Source organism: Biomphalaria glabrata, chromosome 4 (assembly GCF_947242115.1).
Source record: "Biomphalaria glabrata chromosome 4, xgBioGlab47.1, whole genome shotgun sequence".
Lineage (NCBI taxonomy): Eukaryota > Metazoa > Mollusca > Gastropoda > Planorbidae > Biomphalaria > Biomphalaria glabrata.
The window spans coordinates 14141197-14160041 of NC_074714.1; the positions used below are offsets into that span (position 1 = coordinate 14141197).

The 18845-nt window shown below is 35.2% G+C and overlaps 1 protein-coding gene across 5 annotated transcripts in view; it reads left to right on the plus strand.

Moving 5' to 3' along the window:
- LOC106053155 (neuroglian-like) overlaps positions 1-18845 on the plus strand; it is a 104164-nt gene that overhangs the window by 35845 nt on the left and 49474 nt on the right. The window contains exon 1 of one of the 5 annotated variants that reach the window (XM_056025308.1): positions 14418-14440. The exons of the other annotated variants lie outside the window; for them this stretch is intronic. The gene's annotated coding sequence lies outside the window, so the exon portion shown is untranslated. Of the gene's footprint in view, positions 1-14417; positions 14441-18845 lie in introns of those variants that run through there. 5 annotated transcript variants of the gene reach the window in all.

Genomic DNA, 18845 nt, shown 5'->3' on the forward strand with positions numbered 1-18845 from the left:
ATTTATTGATTCTTGTGTTGTCAGGTAAAAGAAATTATTGTGCCAAAATTTAGCTTGATCCGAGATTGGGTGTGGGAGAAATAACGTTTAAAATTTTTTATACTAGACAGACAGATTGAGTTGATATAAGCTTTGTATAAAGGCTTGTCTTCGAGTCCGAAGATTAAGGAGGATTATTTCATGTGGCTCACAATCCTAGCTGTAACCTACATATTTTGCCACATCCAGCACAGACATAACCATTGTCGGCCGGTGGTCGATTTAGGTTCTCTTTCCGCCGTCTACATCTGTCCTCGGCTGTGGATTTCCTTTTGGCCTCAAGTGTGTATCGCGCGGCCTTTGTAATTAATCTCCAACTGTCTTGTTCTAGAAATTATAATGTAAACCTAGATGTAATGTAAAGATCAACATCCGAAATGGCGGCCGACATTGACGTTTCGGATGTCCTTCGTTTAATTACCTCACATCCCTAAATCACTCACACCGCGCTACACTATGTAACATACAGGAACATTGTATACAACGCAATGCCACTTAACGATAAAGTCATACAATAAAAACGAATGACCCAACATCATAAGTTAATTTAGACCAAATCAAGACCGAATCCAGATTAAATGAAGACCAAATTAAGTTCAAATCAAAATGAAATCAAGACCAAATCGTATTAATTTCCTGCCCAACGCCTCTGTCCCCAAGTAACCTGTTCGTGTGATCAGCCTATCCTCAAACATATTAGATTGAATTGATTCTAGCTCCTTCTTTTCAAGCCTATTTATTTCCGTAGAGAACTGTCTTGAAAATTTAATAAGTATCTACACAAAAAAAAATAAATAGATTTGAGGGGAAAAAATAACATACGATATAATGGCCTTTATAAATGTTGTATGACCTAATTTCTACTCTATTTATTATAGATAGTTGTGTTTGAATGGACTTCTATAAAAGTAACAATAAAAACAGAGCATTACCATTGATTCTATATAGAACAACTTGCAACGTCTGTGTTACCATCTTTTTGCCCCGAGCAGTTTGTCTAGCTCTATTATCTCTGGTGTGTCGCCCACATGAATCTCAAGTCTGATTCATAATGGCTAATGGGCGTTTGATAATATATCTTTTGTAACATCAAATGCATCGAGTAATGGGGAGACAGTAATTTTAACCTTTCTGCCAAGTTACCTTACGTACCTGTAGGAAGGAAACAAACTGCCTATAGTTCAGGACAGTTCAGAAAATCAGATCCCAATTTATGGGACATAGTTCTACGCAAGACTCTTTATTATATTATTTGTTGCAGAGCTCCAGATATCCAACTTGTAGCAACAACATATACATAAATACTTATTATAAAACTAGAAGTACTTGAAACTGACACAGGTCAACTTGACTAGTCCGATATCTTACTGGTTAGGATGATGAGAACAAAGAGAGAAGGGGACACAGAGTGAATGGCAAGTTGAATATAGAACACATTTCCAAGCGAGAGTGGGAGACCGTCTAGGTTTAAAACATTGCACCATTAGACTCACGTCTATTCGTCTAGGGAATTCCTATTCAAGCAAAAAAAAAAAAAAAGAATCAAATACTCTAAGGTGGGCTTCACAAATAGTGTCTAGCTATTTCATGGTTTGCCGATTGACAAGTCGACGACATGACCTCAATGACAGTCTTACGTCACTCTTGCACCTTTCAACTCATCTAACACACACGTGTCACTTTTACACAGTGTGTAGATGTGAATAGTTTAGACTCCACAACACACTACGTGCCCAATACAGTTCATCTCTATAACTCTTTCCAACTGAACCTGGACTTTTTTTAGTTGACGTCTTCCTTCTTGTTTATTTTGTGATCGATCTAACATTTAACATGCATGACTAGACTGACCAAAGGCGCGGTGGCGGGGCGGTAACGCGCTTGGCTTGATTGACCGGAGGTCCCGGGTTCGAATCCTCGTCAAGACTGGGATTTTTAATTTCGGACTCTTTGGGCGACTCTGAGTCCACCCATTAGTTAGGGAAAAGTGAAGTAAAGGTCATTGATCTGGCTACATGACACCTTCGTTGACCGTGGGCCACAGAAACAGATGGACATTACATCATCTTCGAGGTTGACTTACTGACACTCGAAGGACGTTTTTTTTTTTTTTTTGAACGTCTGTATTTTATAAGACAAGATTAAATCTAGACATTGGAGCCACATTACTTTTCGTCCTGGTCAGAACTGGCGCCAAAGTGGTAGTTCTAGGATTGAACAGTGAATTAAAAGCCTGACATAACTCAATGCCTGGCACTTTTTCTTTCTAGGTTGCCAAGTTCAGGTTTTGGACCCATGCTTTTTATTAGGCCCTCGGCTTTTATGATGCTTTATCTGTGTCTCTTTACGAAGCTTATGTCAACTCACTCTGTCTGTCTGTCTGTCTGTGTGTCTGTCAAGTCAAAAGTTTGTACACGTTATTTCTCCGACACCCAATCTCGGATAAAGCTGAAATTTTACACTATTATTTCTTTTACCTGACAACACAAGAATTAATTCTAAAAAATTACCAATCGGTTAATTAACTCTTCTGAGGCTTAGTAAACACAAAGATGAAAGACAAACAATAGATAACTATACAATCTTCCATGTTCATAGACTCTTCGCTAGTAGCATGGTTACCGCGTTGGCTTGAAAAGCTTGAAAAGGCTTTATCCCACAAATTCGAATTCAGGTCGTTCCCCCTTTTGTTTTTTTTTTAACATACATTTAAAAAGCGATCACCCAGATACCCCGTTCTTTACCCCCTACTCCTTTCCAACTGGTCTAAAGAAGTGATAGGATCATAGCGTATTGAGAAAGCTAAAAGCATGAAATTGTGCTAATTTTTTTTTTTAAAGGATTTCTTATAATTTACTTGTTTAAAAAGTTTTTAAAAATGTTTTTCTTGTTTTGTTTTTTTCTTAAGAGTATAGTTAGATATTTGTTGTAACAGTGGAGCAGAGTGGTTAATATGTCTATATATTCGCAAAGATGAAATCTGGAGTTCCAATAGTAGCCGGAGATATTGATTTAGATGAAGAGATACATTATTCCTCTTTTGAATTGAAATGTATTCCTCCATTAGCAATGATGTGAAGATTGAACACATACTGTATAGCAAGATTGAACACATACTGTATAGCAAGATTGAACACATACTGTATAGCAAGATTGAACACATACTGTATAGCAAGATTGAACACACACTATATAGCAAGATTGAACACATACTATATAGCAAGATTGAACACACACTATATAGCAAGATTGAACACATACTATATAGCAAGATTGAACACATACTATATAGCAAGATTGAACACATACTATATAGCAAGATTGAACACATACTATATAGCAAGATTGAACACATACTATATAGCAAGATTGAACACACACTATATAGCAAGATTGAACACACACTATATAGCAAGATTGAACACACACTATATAGCAAGATTGAACACATACTATATAGCAAGATTGAACACATACTATATAGCAAGATTGAACACATACTATATAGCAAGATTGAACACATACTATATAGCAAGATTGAACACATACTATATAGCAAGATTGAACACATACTATATAGCAAGATTGAACACATACTATATAGCATGCATTGATACACATTCTATCCCGAATTCAACAAAACATTCACAAAAGAAGGTCAACATGAAGCGACTAATTTGTAGAACCCGATATCAGCTTGTCTCCCCTACTTTAAAGTTTTCAAACCGAATTTTCTCGATGCGGTAATAACATACAACTTTATATTTCTAATTTACTTGCATTTCATGTCTATTATTCTGTGTAGAATTTTGAATCTTCTAGAAGTCAATGTGTAAATTAACTTCCTGTTTACACTTCTCTTGAGAACCTTGACGCGTACATACAACACGTCTGCTGCATTCAGTGTCTGTATGTTTTAGCAAAAGTACTACACCTTTGTCTTTACTTTATACTTAACATCTAGTTTGATGTGTATAGCATTTCTTTTTAGAAGTTTCGAAAGCTACTGTCTTTAAAAATTTATTTTTTTTTCTTGTAATGTTCCTTTGTGCACAGCCTCCCTTTGTCACTGAGATTAATAAAAGAAAACGTTGATAAAATCTCATTAGAACAAGTCCAGTCTATGACCGGTTCACTTTTCTAGTCACACGTCCCGCGTGCCATCTTCAAAACTTCCGATTTCTAACGTTCATCGATTTTTTTTTCTTTGGGAAAGCCAGGCGCGCAATTTTTCCGAGATTCGGGCCATAATCGCATTTGTTTCCGTCAGTTCAACATGTTTACGACTTTAAAAGGATCTCGAGCTGCGGAGAATGGCGCATAATGTCGTTTCGTGAATGCTAGTAATGTGTAAACTAATGATAATAACCATTCGATTTGCGGCATTAAGGTCCTCACTAAAATGAGTCAGACTTGAGCTTCAGGGAAGGTTCATCATCCTTCCATGTTAATCAAATCATGTCGGACCGAGTCAATCCTGTAAAAGAAAGATTGTTAGGACGACTCTGGCTCAGTGGCGTAGCTTGGGATTTGGGGGCCCAGGGGGGCTTGGCCTCTTCAAAGGCCCCCTGCATTTTGACATTCCACATCATGGCATGAGATAATGACGTAATATTTAATGTAAAAACACATTTCGGACACTCATTTGGGGCCCCCTCAAGTGGGGGCCCGTGCCCGTGGGAATTTTCAAATTTGGACTCCCCTCCCCAGCTATTCCACTGGGCACTTTATCATTTGACTTAAAGTTCTTTTATTAATAATCATAGACAGACTTGATGTAAAAAAATATTCATCCATAGGTGTATCTGTATAGCATTGTTATCGTTTGACCTTTGATTTGTTTACTTGTGGGTGCTCTGAGGATGTGCTGAACTAAAGGTATCAACTCCTTTTTATCAGGAACCTTTGTATATTAACAGACATATTAGTATATTGTTTGTTTTTCTTTTTATAGGACGCTTGTTTTTTGTTTTTTTTTGTCGTATTCTTTCTACTTTACTTTAACATTTCAAGGGTAAAAGTGGCCTGCAAGTAATCTCTAAACTTGTGTCCGAATCTGTCGAATTGTCGTCACTTCTTATTCTGTTTTTGACTGACATTTCGGACTCCCGTGTTTTCATATCTTGGTTTTGTAAGCATTTCTACAAATTCTGCATTCAGTATTGCAAGATTATGGCTAAAGTGTGTACTGTTTAACGCTGACCTATTTAAGGGCTAGATCTAAGATTAATTAAAGAAAATTAGCTACGTAAAAACTATTTGAATGAAATCTTGTCTTAACTAAGTCCTTATAAGGCAGGAATTCAAACTCATTCGAGCACAGATATGAGCTTGTATTAGATTGTTTTCCCTGTAGAATTAACGTTAATTTTAAGAGCTGGTCATTTTAGTGGAATTCATGAAACAAGTCAGGATGTTTGAGTACAATGCTACTGCTAGTTGTCCAACGTTCGTAATACACAGTGAAGTATACAACATACATAGATGTGAAAGTTCATGCTTATAAACCGAAATAATGATAAGGTGGCTGGCACATGTTTATCGTAAAGTACGGTGAGGGTTCTTTTTTTTTTTTTTCAATGAAGTGCCGCTAGAGAATAAAAAAGGCAGCACATTTTTCGCACACCCTCATGAATGACATTCGCCTAGCATTTTAAAAACTAAAAACATGTTTGCGGCCTAGCGTCGAATTCTTTTATCCTTTAAAAAAAATTCAGTTTCTTATAAGATGTTACAAGTGTGTGTAATACTTATACAAACATGAATTAAATATCAATTGGACGCTATACAGGCTTTGCCTTTTCTAAAGACTGAAGCGTCGCTGTGTAGAGTGCATTTGTTAGCATCTCAATGTAATTTGCTCTTAAGTATTTCAATAGCTCTGAATCTCTAATAAAATTGCCAGTATACAAAAAAGCGCCTAATTTTAGCTTTCACTCTGACGTACACCAAGGCTGTTAAAGAATTATCAGCTTTTACTCTTATGTAAGTAAAGTAGGGTTATAAAGATCAACTGAGGCGCCATTTTGCCCTCACTGGCATAGAGGAAAGTAGCTGGCAGCAGATGGCGTCTGAGAGAGACAGTGGAAGAGCTCTAACGGGACACATATTTGAGGCACAAAGAAAAGACAGCCGCAGAAGATGTAAAGAAAACTTAAATAGACCCCCGCCACACAACAGCTCTGGTCTGCTTCGTTAGGGGGAAAATATGCAGGTCGCAACAGGGTTTGCACTCATCCTTTATCTTTAAAATCGATCACATTGCTATTCATTCATTGAAAGCAACGCTGGAAAGAATTTTAGTCTCTAGATCTATAGCTTCATGCACAAAAAGATCTACACTTTTTTTTTTAAGTGGGAGGGGGGGGGGTAACACTTCTTCTCAATTATCTTTTCTAACAGTATTGTCATATGCCAAATTGGCAAGCATTAGTATGGCGTCATTTTTCGATTTATTTATTTTTAAATTAGAAAACTAAAAAGCTCAGAGATTTTTTCTACAAAGTTGAACTATACATCGGTTTCTAGATGGTTTGTACATTCTCTGGAGATAGACAGGTGGAAAATAATCGAAAGTAGATAGACTAAAATGGAAAAGAATAAAAACAAAGGCCAACGGAAAGATAGTGATAGACAGTCAGTCCTACCTAGGCCATTCTTTATAGAAGGTCTGAGCACTGACCTACGACGTAGCAATAGCTCAATGCCACGTCACGGGTCTGACGTCACGTAACATAACGCGGCAACGTGGCTTTGAGTCAGCCTGCGACGTCGCAGGTCAGTGTTAAAGCCTTCTATAATGAAGGGTTGCGGCTATACATACACATAGTACTTAAGCTCAATAATTTCAATGTGGATTAAGTATTTATATTCATAGCCGGATTTTGCATATGATTTATATATTCAATTTAGTGCTATGCAATAAAAAATGAAGATTTAATATAGGTTATGTATTCTGTGAATTCAGTTCAACGGATCTCCGGCATATCGCTAGAGTGTTTGTGTCACTAGATGTAACTCTAGACATTCTACAACATCATAGCCCCACTTGACCAGCTAGACGAGTGAAAACACATTCCCTCTGGTATTCCTAGAAACTGGATTCTTAAAATTATTTCGTAGAATGCCTGCCTGGTCTTGTGGTATGCATGCGTATGTAGTCGTCTTGATGGTTCCGGGTTAAAACCCCTGCCCGTCGCCTTCTCCCGCCCTTCTGCTGGAGGGTTGGGCTAGAATGTAATATTTGACAAAAAGCTCACCTTTTTTTTTTTACAAAGCTTATATCAACTCACTCTGTCTGGTACAAAGCTTATATCAACTCACCCTGTCTGGTACAAAGCTTATATCAACTCACTCTGTCTGGTACAAAGCTTATATCAACTCACTCTGTCTGGTACAAAGCTTATATCAACTCACTCTGTCTGGTAAAAATTTGTACACGTTTTTTCTCCCACACCTAATTTGCACAAGTTTTTCTTTTATCTGACAACACAAGAATTAATAAATACATTAACTTGTTAGGTAATTAACTATTGGTAATTAATTGTTTTTTTGTTTGTTTGGTATCTTGAACAATGGAAAGAAATCGTACTTGATAGATGTCGTGGTATAAGTTGAATTAGTTACCCTTGAGGAATCTTGAGCCTTGAGTGAACATTTTTTATGCATTTCAAAAAAACGATCATATCAAAATTCCCCAAGATACCCCCTTCTTCCCTCCCCCTTCACAACTGGTCCAGACACGTGATAGGATCATAGCGCATTGAGAAAGCTAAAAGCTAATAAAAAAATAATTGGTAACAATATTTTTATCGCACAGATTTACATATCTAGGTCAATCGTACACATGACTGATCCAAACTAATTTACACAATTACATTTAAATAAGTTTTTTTTTCTAAAAAATAGGCAGGAGGTTCCAAGAACTAGTCATACCTTTGTTTTTAACGTGCACATACTGATAGATTCAGACAACAAACCCTAAATCCTACAGATGACCACTTGTGATAGAACTTGTGTTGCACGGTGTCCAAGAAACAACAGCTAGCAACACATTGAACTTACAGGTTACATTTAGAAAGATACTGTCTAGGCCCTAGGCCACTATATCTGAAATGTAAATAGCTATCAACATAGCCGCCTCGCCTCATCCGTCTTTAACTTTCCATGATATTATGGCTTGTATTCCCAATTGGATAACTTTTTTTTTATTTGGCTTGTCACCCTATTTCATTCATTCCACGTGTTGTCATTTAAGTACCTGAACATAGTCTTCTTTGATAACAGATTTTTTATACGTAAGTTTGTTAGTTTTTAAAACGATTTGATTTTGTCTGGCAGCAACTGCACCTAACGCTGGCCTTCCTAAAATGGGAAACTTGTCTTGTTCGATAGGCTAAGTATTGATTTCACTTAGTTATTAGTCATTAGACCGTAAAGCACAATCTGTCGCTGTGAAAGCCTCTTAATACTTGGCGTAAAGTTACACACCATGTTGGTAAATTTTTTTTTGTTGTTCTCATAAGTGCTGAAGAAATGATGACTCCCCCCCCCCCCCCACCTGATGGGGAACTAGATTTCTACTTCAACTTAGATCTCCAACCCGGCGCTGCCTCTAATAATGTCAAGGACATTTGAGGGCCCCGAACCCGAGACGTTTGATCGGAGTGTTCACCAAAAGACAATAAAAGAAATAAATGAAAACGTTGCAGCTGTTCACATTTGTTCAAACTAAGACACAAGCGAATGGAAGTCGTACAATCTAATGCTATCCATCACTGACCTGTACCGTTACGTAATTGGAAATGGAACACTCGTTTTCTTTTCTTTACAATGGAAGCCAATTTGGGCTATTTTTTTTTTAAAGTTCTACTGACTAGAACAGATGTTTTTGAAAAAGTATATCTAAAAATAAAACTCTGGTTTGACCGTTATAATTAAAATCTTAAAATTAAATTCGGCCATTTTGAACACGCTTTCAGCGGGTATTCCTACACTCGACTCAACTGTGTCTATGTATTCAGTCAAGAGTTGAATAAATCAATAAACGTAACGTACATGACTATTTTACGTACACCTTATGTAGAAATGGGATACACTGCAGTAGACGAACTTGATTGTGCAAGCTCTTTGAAAGAAAACTAGTAACAATGAAGCATTATAAGCAATAATTAGGAGAAATAGACCACCATCAGCTTCATATAGGAAGAATTAGATTTTTATGATTTTATAATATTACCTGTTTGAATTTAAAGACATCATTGAGCTTATTTTAAAAAAAAATGATTTTTTGAAGAAGTTAATCGATTGGTAAAATTTGGTGGAAAACATTTTTTTTTAAAAGATAATAGCGAAGGTTTTAAACGGGGCCGCTTAGACCTCCCTGTATGAAAAAAAGAGGTCGTATCTCCTATTGCTGACACATATTTTCTGTTTTGATTAAACCCAAAGAAAGTTTTATATTATGCCGATCGACAACTTGAATTAGGCTCACGCCGTGCTCGAATATAAACCAGGCCACCTTCTGCTGACGAGGGCGGTGGAGTGTGACGATGTCTTTCTGTCGCACGTGCATCTTGAGAAGAAATCAAAGGGAGGGGAAGGGGAGGAGCACGTGCGTGAGTCACAGTGAACATTGACTAGTTCTATTATTAGACTTCAGAAAGGGGAGGGGGGCATGGACTGTGGCGTGTCTGATCAATGTCGTCTGTTACTTCTCTGTTGTTCCTGATGTCCTTGTTGTTCCTGATGTCCTTGTTGTTCCTGATGTCCTTGTTGTTCCTGATGTCCTTGTTGTTCCTGATGTCCTTGTTGTTCCTGATGTCCTTGTTGTTCCTGATGTCCTTGTTGTTCCTGATGTCCTTGTTGTTGTTCAATGCTTTTTTTAACTGCAAGTTTCACGTAAGTAGTATTGTTTTCTATATGTAACAGCCCTGTAAATAATATGCCATTGATAAAATAATCTCGAAATTAGGTTTACATTGAATTGTCGTATGTTTTCGATGATTTCACTTAGTTCCTGTTGGTTCAATAATATTTACCGTATAAAAAGAAAATGAACCCAATTTTCTTCACCATTCCCAACCAGGTTGGAGTGACTTTGATGTTTCATTGCAATAGAAGCACTTCTACACAGGTTCCTATTGTGTCTGTATATTTCACTCAGTCTGGAAATGGCTTCAAGTTGGTTGAACTTTGTGGACGATGTTGTTGATTGATTGACATATTTGTTAGTAACTATGACTAAGATGTGAGTGCGACCTATATAACATCAACTCCATTTCTTAGCTTGTTTTAGCTATGTGTATTGAACACAATTTAAAAAATACTTTTGGATTTAATCTTTTTTTTTTTTAATGTCTTCAACTCTCTTCGTACTCAAACATTGGTGGAAGTAAGCTGTTCCAAACATGAAAGTCTCAAGTCAGAAACTGGAGTTATACATTGAATCATTCATTTCAAGCAAAAAAGTTCGCATGTAGAAGTTTGGTTAGTTAGCTCTGTTGATAGAGAGTCGCGCTAATTTGTTTACCATTTTTTTGTAACCTATCCCTTAGTCTGTTGGACCGTTGGGGCGTCATGCAAGATTTGTCGATCGTCTTTCTCCATTCTTTTTGTCTCTCTGTCTTTTGGCTTAGTTAGAACCTTTTTCAATGGCAGCGCTAATATCGCGACTATATTGAGGGCCTCTATCCCCATTCTAGCCATTATTAAACCTTTTTTTTTTCAATAGCAAATAAAAGATGAATGTTAATGTGACTGTACTATTTGAACATTAACTAGGAATGGATTAAAAAAAAATATTTAAAATTTAAAAATACGTACAAAAAATGTAGTGTGATATGCCCCTAAGGTGCTAAAACGAAAGCTAAACTTTGATTGTATGTGCTCCAAACCTTTTATTGAAACCAACAGGGACGACTCCAAATAGGAACATAGCATTAATATATGAAACGTGATTGGCGCAAGTCTGGCTATAAAACTCTCATAAACCATTCAGTCAGTTTGGCTGCTTATTATTTTTGTATCAGTTCTAATTAGTGTTTTAAAATAATTCCGTTGATGGTACATCATCTATTACTTCAGATGGCATTTGACATTTTATAATTGTTGGTCAATATTTAAAATGTCTTATACATAAAGAAATCATGCACTTTTAAAAATTACTACTATAAACGTATGCCACTGAAAATATGATTTGGTACTCTGGTTGTCTATGTATTGAGTTGAAGTAAATAGTCTATGCTTAGAGATTAGGTAGAGGTCCATGCATCAAATGTTTGGGATTTGTCTGTGCATCTAAGTTATTGGTAGTGTTCTATGTATCGAAGATTTGGTAGTGTTCTATGTATCGAATGTTTGGTAGTTGTTCTATGTATCGAATGTTTGGTAGTTGTTCTATGTATCGAATGTTTGGTAGTTGTTCTATGTATCGAATGTTTGGTAGTGTTCTATGTATCGAATGTTTGGTAGTTGTTCTATGTATCGAATGTTTGGTAGTGTTCTATGTATCGAATGTTTGGTAGTTGTTCTATGTATCGAATGTTTGGTAGTTGTTCTATGTATCGAATGTTTGGTAGTTGTTCTATGTATCGAATGTTTGGTAGTGTTCTATGTATCGAATGTTTGGTAGTTGTTCTATGTATCGAATGTTTGGTAGTTGTTCTATGTATCGAATATTTGGTAGTTGTTCTATGTATCGAATGTTTGGTAGTGTTACATATATCGAATGTTTGGTAGTTGTTCTATGTATCGAATGTTTGGTAGTTGTTCTATGTATCGAATGTTTGGTAGTTGTTCTATGTATCGAATGTTTGGTAGTGTTCTATGTATCGAATGTTTGGTAGTGTTCTATGTATCGAATGTTGAGTAGTTGTTCTATGTATCGAATGTTTGGTAGTTGTTCTATGTATCGAATGTTTGGTAGTTGTTCTATGTATCGAATGTTTGGTAGTGTTCTATGTATCGAATGTTTGGTAGTTGTTCTATGTATCGAATGTTTGGTAGTTGTTCTATGTATCGAATTTTTGGTAGTTGTTCTATGTATCGAATGTTTGGTAGTTGTTCTATGTATCGAATGTTTGGTAGTTGTTCTATGTATCGAATGTTTGGTAGTTGTTCTATGTATCGAATGTTTGGTAGTGTTACATATATCGAAGGTTTGGTAGTTGTTCTATGTATCGAATGTTTGGTAGTTGTTCTATGTATCGAATGTTTGGTAGTTGTTCTATGTATCGAATGTTTGGTAGTGTTACATATATCGAAGGTTTGGTAGTTGTTCTATGTATCGAATGTTTGGTAGTTGTTCTATGTATCGAATGTTTGGTAGTTGTTCTATGTATCGAATGTTTGGTAGTTGTTCTATGTATCGAATGTTTGGTAGTTGTTCTATGTATCGAATGTTTGGTAGTGTTCTATGTATCGAATGTTTGGTAGTTGTTCTATGTATCGAATGTTTGGTAGTTGTTCTATGTATCGAATGTTTGGTAGTTGTTCTATGTATCGAATGTTTGGTAGTTGTTCTATGTATCGAATGTTTGGTAGTGTTCTATGTATCGAATGTTTGGTAGTTGTTCTATGTATCGAATGTTTGGTAGTTGTTCTATGTATCGAATGTTTGGTAGTTGTTTTATGTATCGAAAGTTTGGTAGTTGTTCTATGTATCGAATGTTTGGTAGTTGTTCTATGTATCGAATGTTTGGTAGTTGTTCTATGTATCTAAGGTTTCCTTTAAAGGTTTCGCTCCACACGTAAAGATTGCATTAAAATATTTCTGCAACCATCGAGCCAAACTTCTAATTGCACCGAACACACACAAAATTCAAAAGTTCCATAGAAAAGAGCTCAAGTCTGGTCTCCCCTACCTAATGAACATTTGGATATCGAACGTATGCCCTCACATACACACTCTAATGCTACATCGGCCTACAAAGTGTAGCCCACAATCTCTACAGACTCAATTCCGAACTACTAGATTTGGTAATAGCTGATGACGAGCACATCATGGTAATGTACTTCTCAATGTCAAGGGCTGATGATAGCAAAATTTTTTTTTTCAACTGTTTCAAATGTTTCTACATAGAAAAGTCTGTTTGGAACTGTTTGCTTATTGTATAAAATAAATTAGTATCTATGCGATCTTGGTGCAGATGTTGTAAATGTCACCTGTTTAACGATGCCAGGTACCCATTAGAGCTGGCTAGACGCAGGGGAGCCTTAAAAATCGCTAACATCAAAATCCCAGTCTTCACCTGGTTTCAAACCCGAGACTCCTCGGAAGCCAAGCGCTTTACCTACAGCCCACCACGTACCCTTATTGTTTATAGAACAATGGATTATTATTATGAGAGCTCTATTCAAGTCACAATGTTAGGGAGAAACCTGGACACGGTTCCCAAAAACAGTTGTAACGATTTCCCTAGAAGTTTGAACAGTGGATGATGTCTATCGCTAAGAAAAGAATTACTACCTCGTTGGCCACACCGGGAAAACTCTAGTTTGACCGTTATCATTTATCAAAGTAAAAAAAAAAAGAGAGAGAGAAAGATTTCAATTTAGCTAGAGAACTAAATCTAGATTTAACTTCGGTTTTGAAAGGATATCGCGTTTTTTGAAAGTACAATGGCGTTCGGGAATTTCCGAAAGTAAGGCACTATTGATTTAAGAGTTTAATAAATGTTGAGGACAATTTTGCACATCGCCTTCTAAGTCTAGATGTAAATACCTATCATTGGCATATTACAAAATCTAGTAGATCTATACATTCACTTAACCAGGATACTTTCACGGGGAGAGTGTAGATGTATAAAGGAGGTATTGCCTTTTTAAAAAGGATTTTTTTTATGTTTTTCCTTTTTTTTTATGTAATTGCATGTTATTTTGGTGTCATTATTTATTGTTAAAAAATCTTTGGCTTGTGTATCAGTAACCGAGACATCGAATCATTGTTCTTTCTGCTTGCCTGGGCGATAAGATTCTAGACAGTTTGTCCCAGTTTTTTGATGAAGTCATTTTACAGCAGTGGTTTTTTGAACCGAGTTGAAAGGTTTCTTTTGTCATGACAAAAGTTTCACTTTTTTTTCTTTTCCAGATTGACTTGCTTGTTTCTTTCTTAACGATTGAGTCACTGTAAACATATAGTGTCTCTTTTCCTCTATGTCCTAATTAATAAGGATCTCAACCAAAGTATTCTGTAACTTATTATCACCTTTAGATCAGACTATTATCTACCATTAGGCCCTACCTACCGTTAATGCAAAAATGTCAGTATCAAAGCTTGATAAATTATATCACTATAATTGTCGATAATTGGCAATATTTAAGCATAATAGTCTTTCTTGATAAATTCTATTACTGTGTTTGTTGATTTTTTCAACTGGTGATATTTAAGAATTGAATTAAAGTAAGACATACGAATTCTAGTCTAGATCTAGATTCTTTGCTGTTCACGTTCTTCAATTATTATATCTATATGTAAACTGCGAACATTTAATTTTAATACTTTAAATAAAAACCTCTTAGAAACGTGATAAGCTATTTATATTTAACCAATCAAATCTTGCTATAACTTTCGATAGATGTACTGGCCGTGTTTAACACTTGTGACATTGCTGCCTCTAAAACAATGTCTAGATCTAAACTTGATATTGTCTAGTCGATAAAGATCCACTTGTAAATTAACATTTAAATTTATTTTTTAGATCTATATCTAAATATCTTTATTTAGCACAGCCGTTAAAATAAAAAAAAAGTTTTTGAATGTTTGGCTGGTTCTCTATTTTTTCCAGGACATAGAATGTTAAAAGTAAAAAAAAATACTTTTTTTTTTTCCATTTCGGAAGTTGCATTCTAAATATTCTGCGATGTCGGTTTTTAGTTTCTTGATATCTTAGTTGATAACACATAGGGCCTAATACTAAACAACAACAATGCATTTTGATTCTGTATGTAGCAGTAACCAAAACCATCGCTTATCTAAATATTACATTTAGTTGTATGTAGAGAAAAATGGCTTTTGAAAACGATTAATTTACACCTTGACATATATATCTAGATCTAGTAGATACTTTGACAAAAAAAAAATCTAAATTAATATATAACAACAAACATTAATCTTTTTATGTAGAGCTTGATGTAATGTTTACGACACTAAAATTATATTTCAGCATCATATAGAAGAAGTGTTACTGAGTTTTATATGTAGACGCTGTAGGCCTATGAAACTGTATTTAGTGAAATAGTTGGGGAGAGAGCTACGTATCTGGAAGGTTTCCGTGCTGTTCCTAGGTGATCAGTTCAGGCAGCTCTGCTTTCAATAGAGCGCTTATATTTCAAACCTTTATTCCAGAAGAGTTAGAAGAGTCTTTTTTATTGGTGACTTATTGTCCTGTTTGCTTTTAAGGTGAAAAATACCGTTAACTGATTGTTTTGAAATTGTATTACTCTCAACGATCAAAGCAAGAAAATGGCTTGGTCCATAGGTGAATTCGACGGGGGAGGCCTCTCTTTGTAAATGACAAATTAGGTCTTTGGTCTATATGGGATGCTGACATTTTGTTTTTATGCAAAAAAAAATAAATATATTGACTCTTGCTTATTTAGCATGTAATTCGAAAATTATTTTTAATGCTAGGAAATCAGTAGAGTTGCCATTTCAGTAGAATAAAATAAACGAAAATTTTTTTTTTTCACTTTTTAAATTACCTCAGACCTATGTATGTTTTACTCTGTCAACTTTCCTTATGTGTATTATCGGTTGTTACTTTAAAAGAAAAAACAACGATTATATTAGGGTAAAATTGTTTGTGAAAATGGTAATGAGGACAATGCTTAATTTCCAAAGTTTTGTTTTGAATTATACAGTTGCTGATATAATCTTTACATTAACATACAGTGTTTGATAAAATCTTTACAGTACCGTAACATTTATTATTTTACTTTCTCAATCTTTCAATCTTTACAACTTCTATATAAAAGCAAAATTAATGAATTACAAGTAATTGATTCATTGACTGGTGGATTTTTCTTTACTGATTCGTGTGTTGTCATTGAGCATGAGTTTGCATGGAACATTTGATGACCATTAGAGGAGTAGAAGTGCTCGAAAAATCGATTGGAGAATTTGGAGCATAAAAGAAACATACAGAGTGAATTAATAATATTATGAATCATTGTAAAACGAGGGTTTTTTGGTTACTGCTACATCCAGAATCAAAATACATTTTTTTTTAATTGTGTATTCAACTAAGATATCAACAAACTAAAAACCGACATCGCAGAATATTTATAATGCAACTTCCGAATTGAGAAAAAAAAAAAACACAGTATTTTTTTTTTACTTTTAACATTCTATGTCCTGGAAAAAATAGAGAACCAGCCAAACATTCAAAAACGTTTTATTTTAACGGCTGTGCTAAATAAAGATTTGAATAGTTATCTTTAAACTAAATTACGTTTCACATTTAAATGTCAAACTCCGCCATATGAAGAATTCGTCGCCTGTCCCTGTTTACGGTAATGCCAAAGTGTAGGTCGGAACTACAGACCTAAATTTATATAATCTATATCAGTGTTTCCCAAACTGTGTTCCGCTGAACCCTAGTGTTCCGCTAGGCCTGAATAGTTGTTCCACTAGAATAATTAAATAGTAAGCCACCACGTAAATTAATCTCTCGGAAAATAAACGCAGTTTTCCGTTAAATACCCAGAATGTGCGAAATGTTGCGTGTTAAGATAAAACTTTGGGAAACACTGATCTATGTCTATGGTCGGAACTGGAAAAAAAATCGACGTTCATTTTGTCAATAACAAACTGTAAAAATATCTACATTGGAGCTTTTCATAAATGGAGGCAAATCTATAAATATTAAGCTTTTTGGTGTATCCGGTGTAGGGAATACGGAAGCATTGATAAACGAAGTAGTATAATACACAATCTATTAATTTTTGTGCTTTCTTTCTTATTCTGGAATCAAATTTCTCATCTCTTCGCTTGTAGCTCAAATGAATTTGTGTTATTTAGTTGGTAACCGTATCTTTGAATATGGCGTCCTAGACATTGTTTATTTTTGTCTACCTGGTATTTAAATAATCTCTCACCCAATCTTCCGCTTTTATTTTCATGTCATTCACAGGCTTCCATTTGATCTCCAACACAATTCATGATATCGTGTTCTTCTTTTTCTATCTTAAATGTACACAAAGAGCAGATAACTATGATTCACTTTTAGTGGGATAATCCTCCAGTATTAAAAAAAATGTAAATGGACACCTTCATTGAAAGTTGATGAAGGGCCCGTCATATGGCTCGAGTATATTTACAAGTTGTTCATCAGTGTATGAATTTCTGAAAGTTTTCTTAGATTTTACTACAGACTTTTTTTTTTCGGACACTTTGTTTTGCGTCTGTCTTTCTGTTTGTTTTACACTATGTTTTATGTACATGTCACACTTTCGTTGTTTGACAATGTCCTTTACCGAATTCAAACATGAGATTGAATTATTTGTACTCCATAATTTCAAAACGATTTAGAACCAGGCTTTTTATTTTGTTTGTTTGTTTCCACACAGATCTAGTTCTCGATGACTAAGTCAGCTGGTCAATGGAAGTATCTCTTTGCGCAAACACGTCTGTGTTGAATTCGAGGAGTCCTATTGATTATTTTTAGAAGTTGTATTTGTTCTGTCTTCCACACAGTCCTAGCACACGCACACACAAAACACACAAGAAACTGGGCTAAAAGTTACTACACAGTAAAAACTTGACCAAATTAAAGTACTTACAAACTCTTTTAAAAAATACAATATTACAAACACTTTTTCATTTCTCTTCTAGTTTTTGAGATCTGAGTGTGACAGACGGACATTTTACGGGGGCCGCATAAAAAAGAAAACTGGTGAACTGGTTTACAATTAAAATGTAAAGTACGATTGTTTTTACTTCAGACCTTTTGATCTTGTGTAAAGATAGATCGAAAGGATTTTTTTCTTGCAGTCTTTCTTATTCAATATAGATCTATTACTTTCTTTCTACCGCTGGTTCTGCAAATATCAACGGGGTAGTTGCCTGCTAATAGGATATCAATGCTATCATTTAACCAGGTCACGAGCCTTGTTAATTGTTTTGTATGTTAAACGTGAGGCTGCATGTTCTATGTTATCTCATTATGCACCCTGACGGTAAGCATATTTATTGTGTACATTGCACACAGGCGCTTTGGGACCCAAGAACGCCTCCAATCACTTTATTAAAAAAAAAGCGGTGAATTAAGTGCATTTTACTAAGGTGCCAAATAGCATGCGCACATATGTGCACCACATGCGACACATTAGAGAGAACAGCGCATATAATTGATGCTCTTGTAAGAAATCAATTTTGAAAAAAAGTCACGACTGAAGACTTATAATACCATGCTAGTTGGTGTTGGTATAATTGGTGTATTTTAGAACAAAAAATCACATACATTCATTCTGTTATTAGAAGCATTTTAACCGCCCCCGTAAGGGGAAAAACTGCTATTAGTTTGTGTTGTCTGTCTGTCACGTTTAGAACTGAAAAAAAAAAAATATATATATAAGCGTTTTTATTTTCATTGCGCTTTAATATTTTTTTTTGTTACATAGCAAGATATTTAAAGCGAAACTTTCAACTGGATTAACAATTAAAACACACACACACAAACATAAATCTCACCACCACACACCCAAACCCTAAATATACATATTATAAAAATTGTTTATTTAAAAAAATATTCTAAAAGCTCAGTCCTTGTTAGATAATCTAGCTGTATCTAACAGTTATAGTTAGA